Below are 7,606 nucleotides of genomic sequence, written 5' to 3' on the forward strand. Positions count from 1 at the left end.
ACTATCCCGGGCCCGGCTACCGGCCCCGGCCCGGACCGGCCCCGTTCTGCGTGTGCATCCTCGCCCCCATAGCCTCCATAGCTCCTTCCTCTCCCATCCCGGTTGCCAGGAATGTGCGCGGTGCCAGGGGAGACCCGGCCATGCCAGGACCGTGGGCGCCGGGACCCCCTTGCTCGGGACGGCGGGGAGCTGTGTCAGGGGATAGCGGGACCGGTGGGTGCAGGGCCCCGGCACCAGGGACCAGAGGAAAACCTCAGGCAGGAGATAAAGGAAACCCCAGCCAGGAGATACAGGGCCCTCCTCCCTGGGAGGTGCAGGGATCTCCCCCATCAGGGAATACAGGCCGCCCCCTCCATGAGGAAATGCAGAGACTCCCTTCCTAGAGGGGTCAGGGGACAGGGAGATGCCCCCTGAGGGAGGCAGAGATCTTGTCAAGGGCACGAGGAGCCCCCTGCAGTGGATCCAGGGGTGCCACATTCCAGCCAGGACATGCAGGAGCTCAGCCAGCCCCAACAGGGTCCTGTGCTACCCAGGCTGTCCCACCCACCCGGCACTGCAGGAAGGAGATTCATGGATTAAGGAGGGGGTGGCTCAGCCCCTTGGGGTGCCAACCTGAGAACCACACGGTGATGATCCTCCCCTGACCCCCAGGCACTGCCCAACCCATCCCGGGCCGCCCCCGGCCTCTCCAGCTGCATTGTCTCCCCCAGGCCTGGCTCTGCTCCACCAGCTGAGCCCCAGCACCCACTGTGGGTGCAAAAAAGTGTTTGGAGTAGGATCTGCTGCTCTGAGTCCTGCGGATGTCCAGGCAGGGATGAGGAGGAGGAACAAGTCTGTGCATGTCCTGCAAGAACCTGTGGCAAGGATTCGAGGGGATCTGTGGCTTAGCTGGAAAATGCATCCAAGGGAAGGTGTGAAGACAGGTCAGCTCCTGCTGGGGTTACTCTGTGGGCCTGGAGGGAGCTGCCCTGAGCCTGGCTGGTGGCTCCATCCCTGCCTGGCAGCCCGAGGAGGGAAGGGAAGCCCTCAGAGCCAGCCCAGCTGGGCACAGGGGCCCTGTCCTGCAGCCCCCTCACGGCTCGGGCACACAAACACAACCTGCTCCTGCGGGCACAAGGAGGTGACAGCACAATTCCAGGTGACAAAGGCCATGGTAAAGTGATCCCTTGGGAGTGCCAGGTCTCCTCAAAAGCCCCTGGAGGCAGCAGGTGCCGGGGTGCTGAGGAGGACCCTTGGTGTGCAGACCATTACTGCTTTTTCCAGCTGGAGCAGCAGGTTCTAGGCCAGAGCAGCTAAGATCTGTGTTGGGGCATGTTTAGCTCCTGCCACAAGCTGCAGGAGTATTTCACAATCACTCGTCCCCACTCTGCAGAGCTGTGCCAAGGTGCTGGAATTTGGTTCAGTGGTGGCTGTGCAGTCCCCCAGAGAGGCACAGCTGGATGGACAGGAAAGGTGAAAAGAAGATGGGGAATGGGAAGTCACAATTCCAAGTGACAAGGTGACAGTGGGAAAAGTGTGGAAAGTGTGGGAAGTGTGAACTGGGTGTTGCCACTCTGCAGAGCTGTGCCAAGTTCAGTGGTGCCTGCCTGCTTCCATCCCTGTGGCTGCCTCCAGAGGGGCATAGTTGGATGGACAGGAAATGAGGATGAGGAATGCTAAATTCATGTTACACTGCTGAAAACCCTGTCAAGATCCTGTAACAATGCAGCCTGAACTTAAACCCTCCAAAATTCATCCTGTCTTTCTGTTTGCAATAGGCAGGGAGAGGAGGGGGCAAGTTGGGACAGGGAAGCTGTCACTGGTTTTTCCACCTAGGAGTGATTTCTGCTCCTGGGTGGAAGGAGCAGCTTTCAGAGCCTCATGCAGAGGAAGCTTGCAGATCATTTCCTTGCCAAGCTCCAGCCCTGCTCCAGCTGCAGGTGTGGGTTTGCTCCCTCTGGATGTGAGGGATGCAATCAGCACCACCCCAGCCCAGGCATCCCCCAGGTCAGTGCAGCTCCAGTGCACCTGGGACTCTGGGATGAAGCAGCATTTACCAGAGGATGCTCCCTGCTTAAAACACATCCCTTTTTTCCATAGAAGACTCCCTCCCTCCTGCCCCCCAGTACACAGAAGGAAATGGGAACATCAAACCAGCAGCTTTTTGAAGTGGCAGAGGAAGGAGCTTGTGCAACCCAGAGTAGCCCCAGAGCCACTGGTGCAAGATTGAGGGATTCAAAAAGTGAGATAAGCCAACCAGCCTGGCTGCTGGGAACATCCCAGTTACTCCAGGGGTTCATCCCAGTACTAAACCAGCAAGAAAATCAATCAGATGTAGATTTTCCCTTAGGAAAGTAACTCTCAGTGGTTTTGTGGTGAGGGTTCACTCCCCACACCCTGGGATGGGGGGCATGGGGAGGTTTCTGGCTCTTGCAAACTCCACTCTCACTTCCCTTCCCCCGGGAGAGGGGAGCTCCAGCCACCAAGGGGGTAATTGGAAATGGGAAGTGGGAGAGGGATGGCGTCAGGGTCTGGGTCAGGAAGTCCATGGGCACGTCTGCAGTGGCATTACCCGAGAAAGAAAAAAGGGGTGGGGGGGGTAGGAGGAGGAAGAGTGATTAAGAAGACGATACAGAAACTTTAAAAAAAAATTGAAAATCCCAAAGGTGATTCATGGTGTTTGATCCCACAACATGGAGGAGGAGGAGGAAGGCAGACACAGGACTGGGGACCAGGATCAGTGCCGAGGGCTGATGGGCTATTTCCTTCTCACCATTTATAGCCACCGTGTGGGATCTGTCACTTCCCCTGTGCCGGGCTCGCTCTCCCCGGGGCTCCCAGACCCCCACCCAGGAGGAGGGTGTTCGCGGGAGAATCCGTGTTTATCATTTCCTTGAATAACCCGTCCCAATGCCTGGAAGCAAAAGGAATAATATGAAACCACTGCATACTTCACAGCCTTCAAAGGAACCTCCTTCCCAGCACCGGGGGCACCCAAATACTGAGCAGCGGCCGCAGGGAGCCCTCGGGAGCGCTGAATTCCCAGGGGATCTCCCCAGGTGGGTGCCGCAGAAGCCGAGGGGAGTGGAAGCAGCCACGGAAGCAAACACATCACTCTGGGCAGGCAGAGCTGAGGGTGACTCAGCCCATCCTCCTCACAGAGCCAGGGATCTGACAGGGAACGTGCCCGGGCACAGCGCTCCTGACAGGCTCGTCCCTGCCCCGTGTCCTCCTCTGACTCGAGAAGCAGCACCCCAAAAAGCCACGGGGACAGGGTGGCAGCTCCAGCACGGAGCAGGGAATGGCTTGGATCGGATGGAGGGATCAGGGTTGGAATGCTCCAGCCTTGGAAAATGGGGAAATGTGGCTTGGTGGAGCTGTGTTTACAGGAGTAACACAGCGAGGCCCACCCCGCGCTCATCGGGACTGTTTTAAATGCACACAGATTCCTGCGTGGAAGGATTTTACACGGGTTTGAGATTTAGTGGTCACAGGTCTTATGTGAAAAGCGTTTTTTGGGGCAGGGAAGTAATATTCCTGTTAGATCAACCAGCACAGAGGGGAAAACAGCCAAGATTTGGGCAGATGAGCATCCCTCAGGTCTTTTGGGATAAAAATGGCAGAGATTGGGGCACACTTTTTCTTATGTTTATCTCACCTATTTCTCAAGGTGAGATAAACACAAACTCTGCAAAAAGGTGAATTTCTACCCAGAGAAACACCCTGAAAATGGGGGGAACTAACACAGGACCTCTGCCCCAGCACGGACAGTGGGGAGATAGCACATAGGGTTGGGGTTCAGTCCTGCAGAACACCCATCCTACACCCCAAATGTCCAGCCAGGCTGTGTCCCACTCCATGGGGCACAGGGGTGATTTTTTTTCCCCTCTTCAAACAGCTTTCATTCACCAGAACATCCCAGGCAGGTGGAAATTACTCAACTCAGGACAGCAGATTGCCAGTGACAAAGTCCTGAGTATTCCAGCACTAAAAAGCCTCTTCAGCAAGATTCAAATCACCAAGAGTTTTTTTCTCTGTGTTTTTTTTTTTTTTATTATCTCTGCTAACAAGCTTTTTTCTTTTAAGTGGGAAACGTGAAGGCTCTTAATGAAACCCTCATGCTCCAGCAGAAGTCTAAATGAGCCCAGTGTTCGGCTGGAGGCGTTTGTATCCCAGCAAAGCCTGTTTTCCCATCAGCTCTTTGAAGTGCCCTATTAAGTGATTTTATACTAATAGGATTTTCCCAGGAAAGAAAGACAAGAATGACAAAACGCTGAATGCTTGATTAACTCTGCCCCTAAAAGAACTCGGATCGTGTTAATTGACTGTTCCCCTGCCATATCCAGCCCTTGTTTGCCCCATTTATGAAGGCATTTTGATGAGACACCAGACCCAGCAGAGTGGAAATAGAGTCCCACCAAGCACAAATAGGGGATGAGACAGTCCTAAAACAAGGCCTTTGCTTACTGGAAATATTCCTGGATGCGAGAGCCAGGCTATGAATCGGTTGCTTCATTCAGCCCCTCACTCATTTTCATCCAAGATTGTTTTTAGCCCCATTCATAGTCATTAACGTAATTGCTTCACTGACTTTCCATGAGCAGCTTGGAAGCTTTGTGGGGTTTTTTTGCTGGCAGCAAAGGCCTCATTGTTCCCGGTACAGCCGGGCGGCCGCAGTACCTGGCTCCAGACCCTGCACCCGGCTGTCCCTTTATTCCCCTGCTGCTCCACCTCACTGCCCATGGCCTGGAGCACGGCAGGATGGGGCAGACACCCACAGGAGGGGACACAGACACCCACAGCAGGGGACACAGACACCCACAGCAGGGGACACAGACACCCACAGGAGGGGACATAGACACAGACACCCACAGGAGGGGACACAGACACCCACGGGAGGGGACATAGACACAGACACCCACAGGAGGGGACACAGACACCCACAGCAGGGGACACAGACACAGACACCCACAGGAGGGGACGCAGACACCCACAGCAAGGGACACAGACACAGACACCCACAGGAGGGGACACAGACACCCACAGGAGGGGACACAGACACAGACACCCACAGGAGGGGACACAGACACCCACTGGGATCCGGGGGCAAGCGGCTCCAGCCTCTTGCCGTGCTTCCTGCAGGGAATAAGCTCCGTCCAAAATGCTCACTGGGGGTTATTTTGCAGCCAGCAGTTCCCCATGGGCATCTCAGTGAGGGCAGGTGGAGGACAGCAGGACCTTACCCAGCAAGATAAGTGAGTGGAGGGAGCCTGGGGGAGGATTGCTCCTGTCCATGCAGCCCCAATGGAAGCTGTCAATGGATGTAACTTCTTCCCAATGCACAGCACGTGTGGCACAGTGCTGCTGCTGAAGGGTTTGCTGCTCTCCAAGCCATGGATGGTTTGAAGTCCATTGGGAGCTCGATCTGGCCCTTTATAGCCAAGAGAAGGAGGTGAGGATGGGGAGCTCTCACTAAGAACTTGCTCACAATGTCACCTCTGAACCAACCCCAATTCCATGGGGCACCCTCTGCCTGGAGCACCCAGACACCAGGATGGGGCATCTCCACCCCAAATGCTGAGGTTTGGGTTGTCCCACACAAACCTGGCTCTGGGACGTGCACACTGACCTGCCTGCCCATCCCAACACCTGCTGGCTCAGCGTGTGTCACCATCTCCTGGGATCTCCAGTCACAGCTTTCGGGAATGCCCCAGTCCAGCACAGCCTCGTGATTCACTTTGTGCTGGGGGGCGAGGAGTGCGGCTGGGCGTGGGCACAGGGAGGGAAGGGGCAGAGCAGGGGCAGACAGACCCTGAACATCATGAAATGGGATCTGCAGGAGGTCAGGATCAGGACCCAGACCCAGACAGACCCTGAACATGTCATGAAATGGATCTGTAGGAGGTCAGGACCAGGACCCAGACCCCAGACAGACAGATGGACAGACACAGCCCTGCCTTGTGCAGTGACTCGTGCACAGCCCAGAGCAGAGCAGAGGTAATGGGAGGGGACAGCTGAGATGGCAATAAAGGCAGAGGTGATGATATGGCAGCCACCACCTTGACACAGGGTAAGGGTCGATTGCACTTTTCCTCCTACCTGTCAGTCAGGCAGAGCAGAATTTCCAGGAGTGGGGATGGAGGAGCAGCTTTCACCCCACTGGTCCCCCAAGCTGGCCATGGGGGTGGACATGCTCCACACACCAGAGAGGCTCTGCCCAGTTTCAAAGATTAAAGTTGGGGAGTTCCAGGTGCCAAAATAAAACTTTCAGTTTCAGGGAAAAAAAGAAAATTTGCTGGAACTTGGAGCTGTGGTCAGCAGTGCCACAGAGGATGGAAACAGGGTTTAAAATGTTCTGTACTTCACCCACCAGCAGCAATGCTGCACCAGAGCCCTTCCCACCTCTGCACAAACCTCAGCTTGGCAGAACACTGGGAGATTTATAGATTATCAATTGTAAATCCACAATGGGAGCAGGAGGGAGACAAAGGGAGAGGGATGTTGTAAAGCTGGGAAGTGCCCCTGCCCCTGTGCTGAGCACTGCTAAGGCCACACCTTGAGAACTGTGTTCAGTTTTGGGCCCCTCATGGCAAGAAAGACATTGAGGGGCTGGAGTGTGTCCAGAGAATGGAACAGAGTTGGGGAAGGGTCTGGAGCACCAGGAGGGGCTGAGGGAGCTGGGGGGACTCAACCTGGAGAAAAGGAGGCTCAGGGGGGCCCTTCTGGCTCTGCAAAACTCCTGACAGGAGGGGACAGCCGGGGGGGTCAGGCTCTGCTGCAAGGAAACAGGGACAGAATGAGAGGAAACAGCCTCAAGCTGCCCCAGAAGAAGTTTCGTTTGGATATTCACAAAAATTCCTTCACCAGAAGGGTTGGCAAGCACATGCACAGGCTGTCCAGAGCAGTGGCAGAGTCACCATCTCTGGACACATTTCAAAAAATGTATGGATGGGTTAGTGCTGGACCTGGCAGTGCTTGAGGAAACAGACCTGATGATCTTAGAGGGCTTTTCCAACCTAAATGATTTCATGATTCTATGAAACAGGAAACACTGAAAATATCTACAGATCAAAAAATACCCCATGGGTCCCTGTCAAACATTCCCTGCACAGGGGAACTCCTGACTCCAAACCTGGCGGGGTTTCATCCACGAGTTCCTGGGTGGCACGTGTCAGCCAGGCAGCTGCAAGGACAACTTGGCAGGAGGGGCAGCAAACCACACCTGGAGCTTATCTCCCCAGCTGGGCAACCTCCTCCCACAAAGTTTATAGTACAAGTGCATGAAAAGCTGATCAATCCAGCACCAGGAAGAGCAGCACCCAGTGCACGAGGTGCAATAACACTGGTGTTGGGCAGAACTCCTTCCCTGCAATGAGCATGAGGCCCTGGCATAGGTTGCCCAGAGAAGCTGTGGCTGCCCCAGACTTGGAAATGTCCAAGGCCAGGTTGGATGGGGTTTTTGGAGCAACCTGGGCTAATGGAAGGTGCTCCTGCCCATAGCAGGGGGTGGAACAAAATGAGTTTTAAGGTCCCTCCCAACCCAAACCATTCCGGGATTCTGACTGCAAACACTTTGTATCAAACACTGACAGCAAACCCTCCATCAGCAGGGAGGGCTGGGACAGTG

The sequence above is a fragment of the Geospiza fortis genome, unplaced genomic scaffold (assembly GCF_000277835.1).
Source record: "Geospiza fortis unplaced genomic scaffold, GeoFor_1.0 scaffold391, whole genome shotgun sequence".
Taxonomy (NCBI): domain Eukaryota; kingdom Metazoa; phylum Chordata; class Aves; order Passeriformes; family Thraupidae; genus Geospiza; species Geospiza fortis.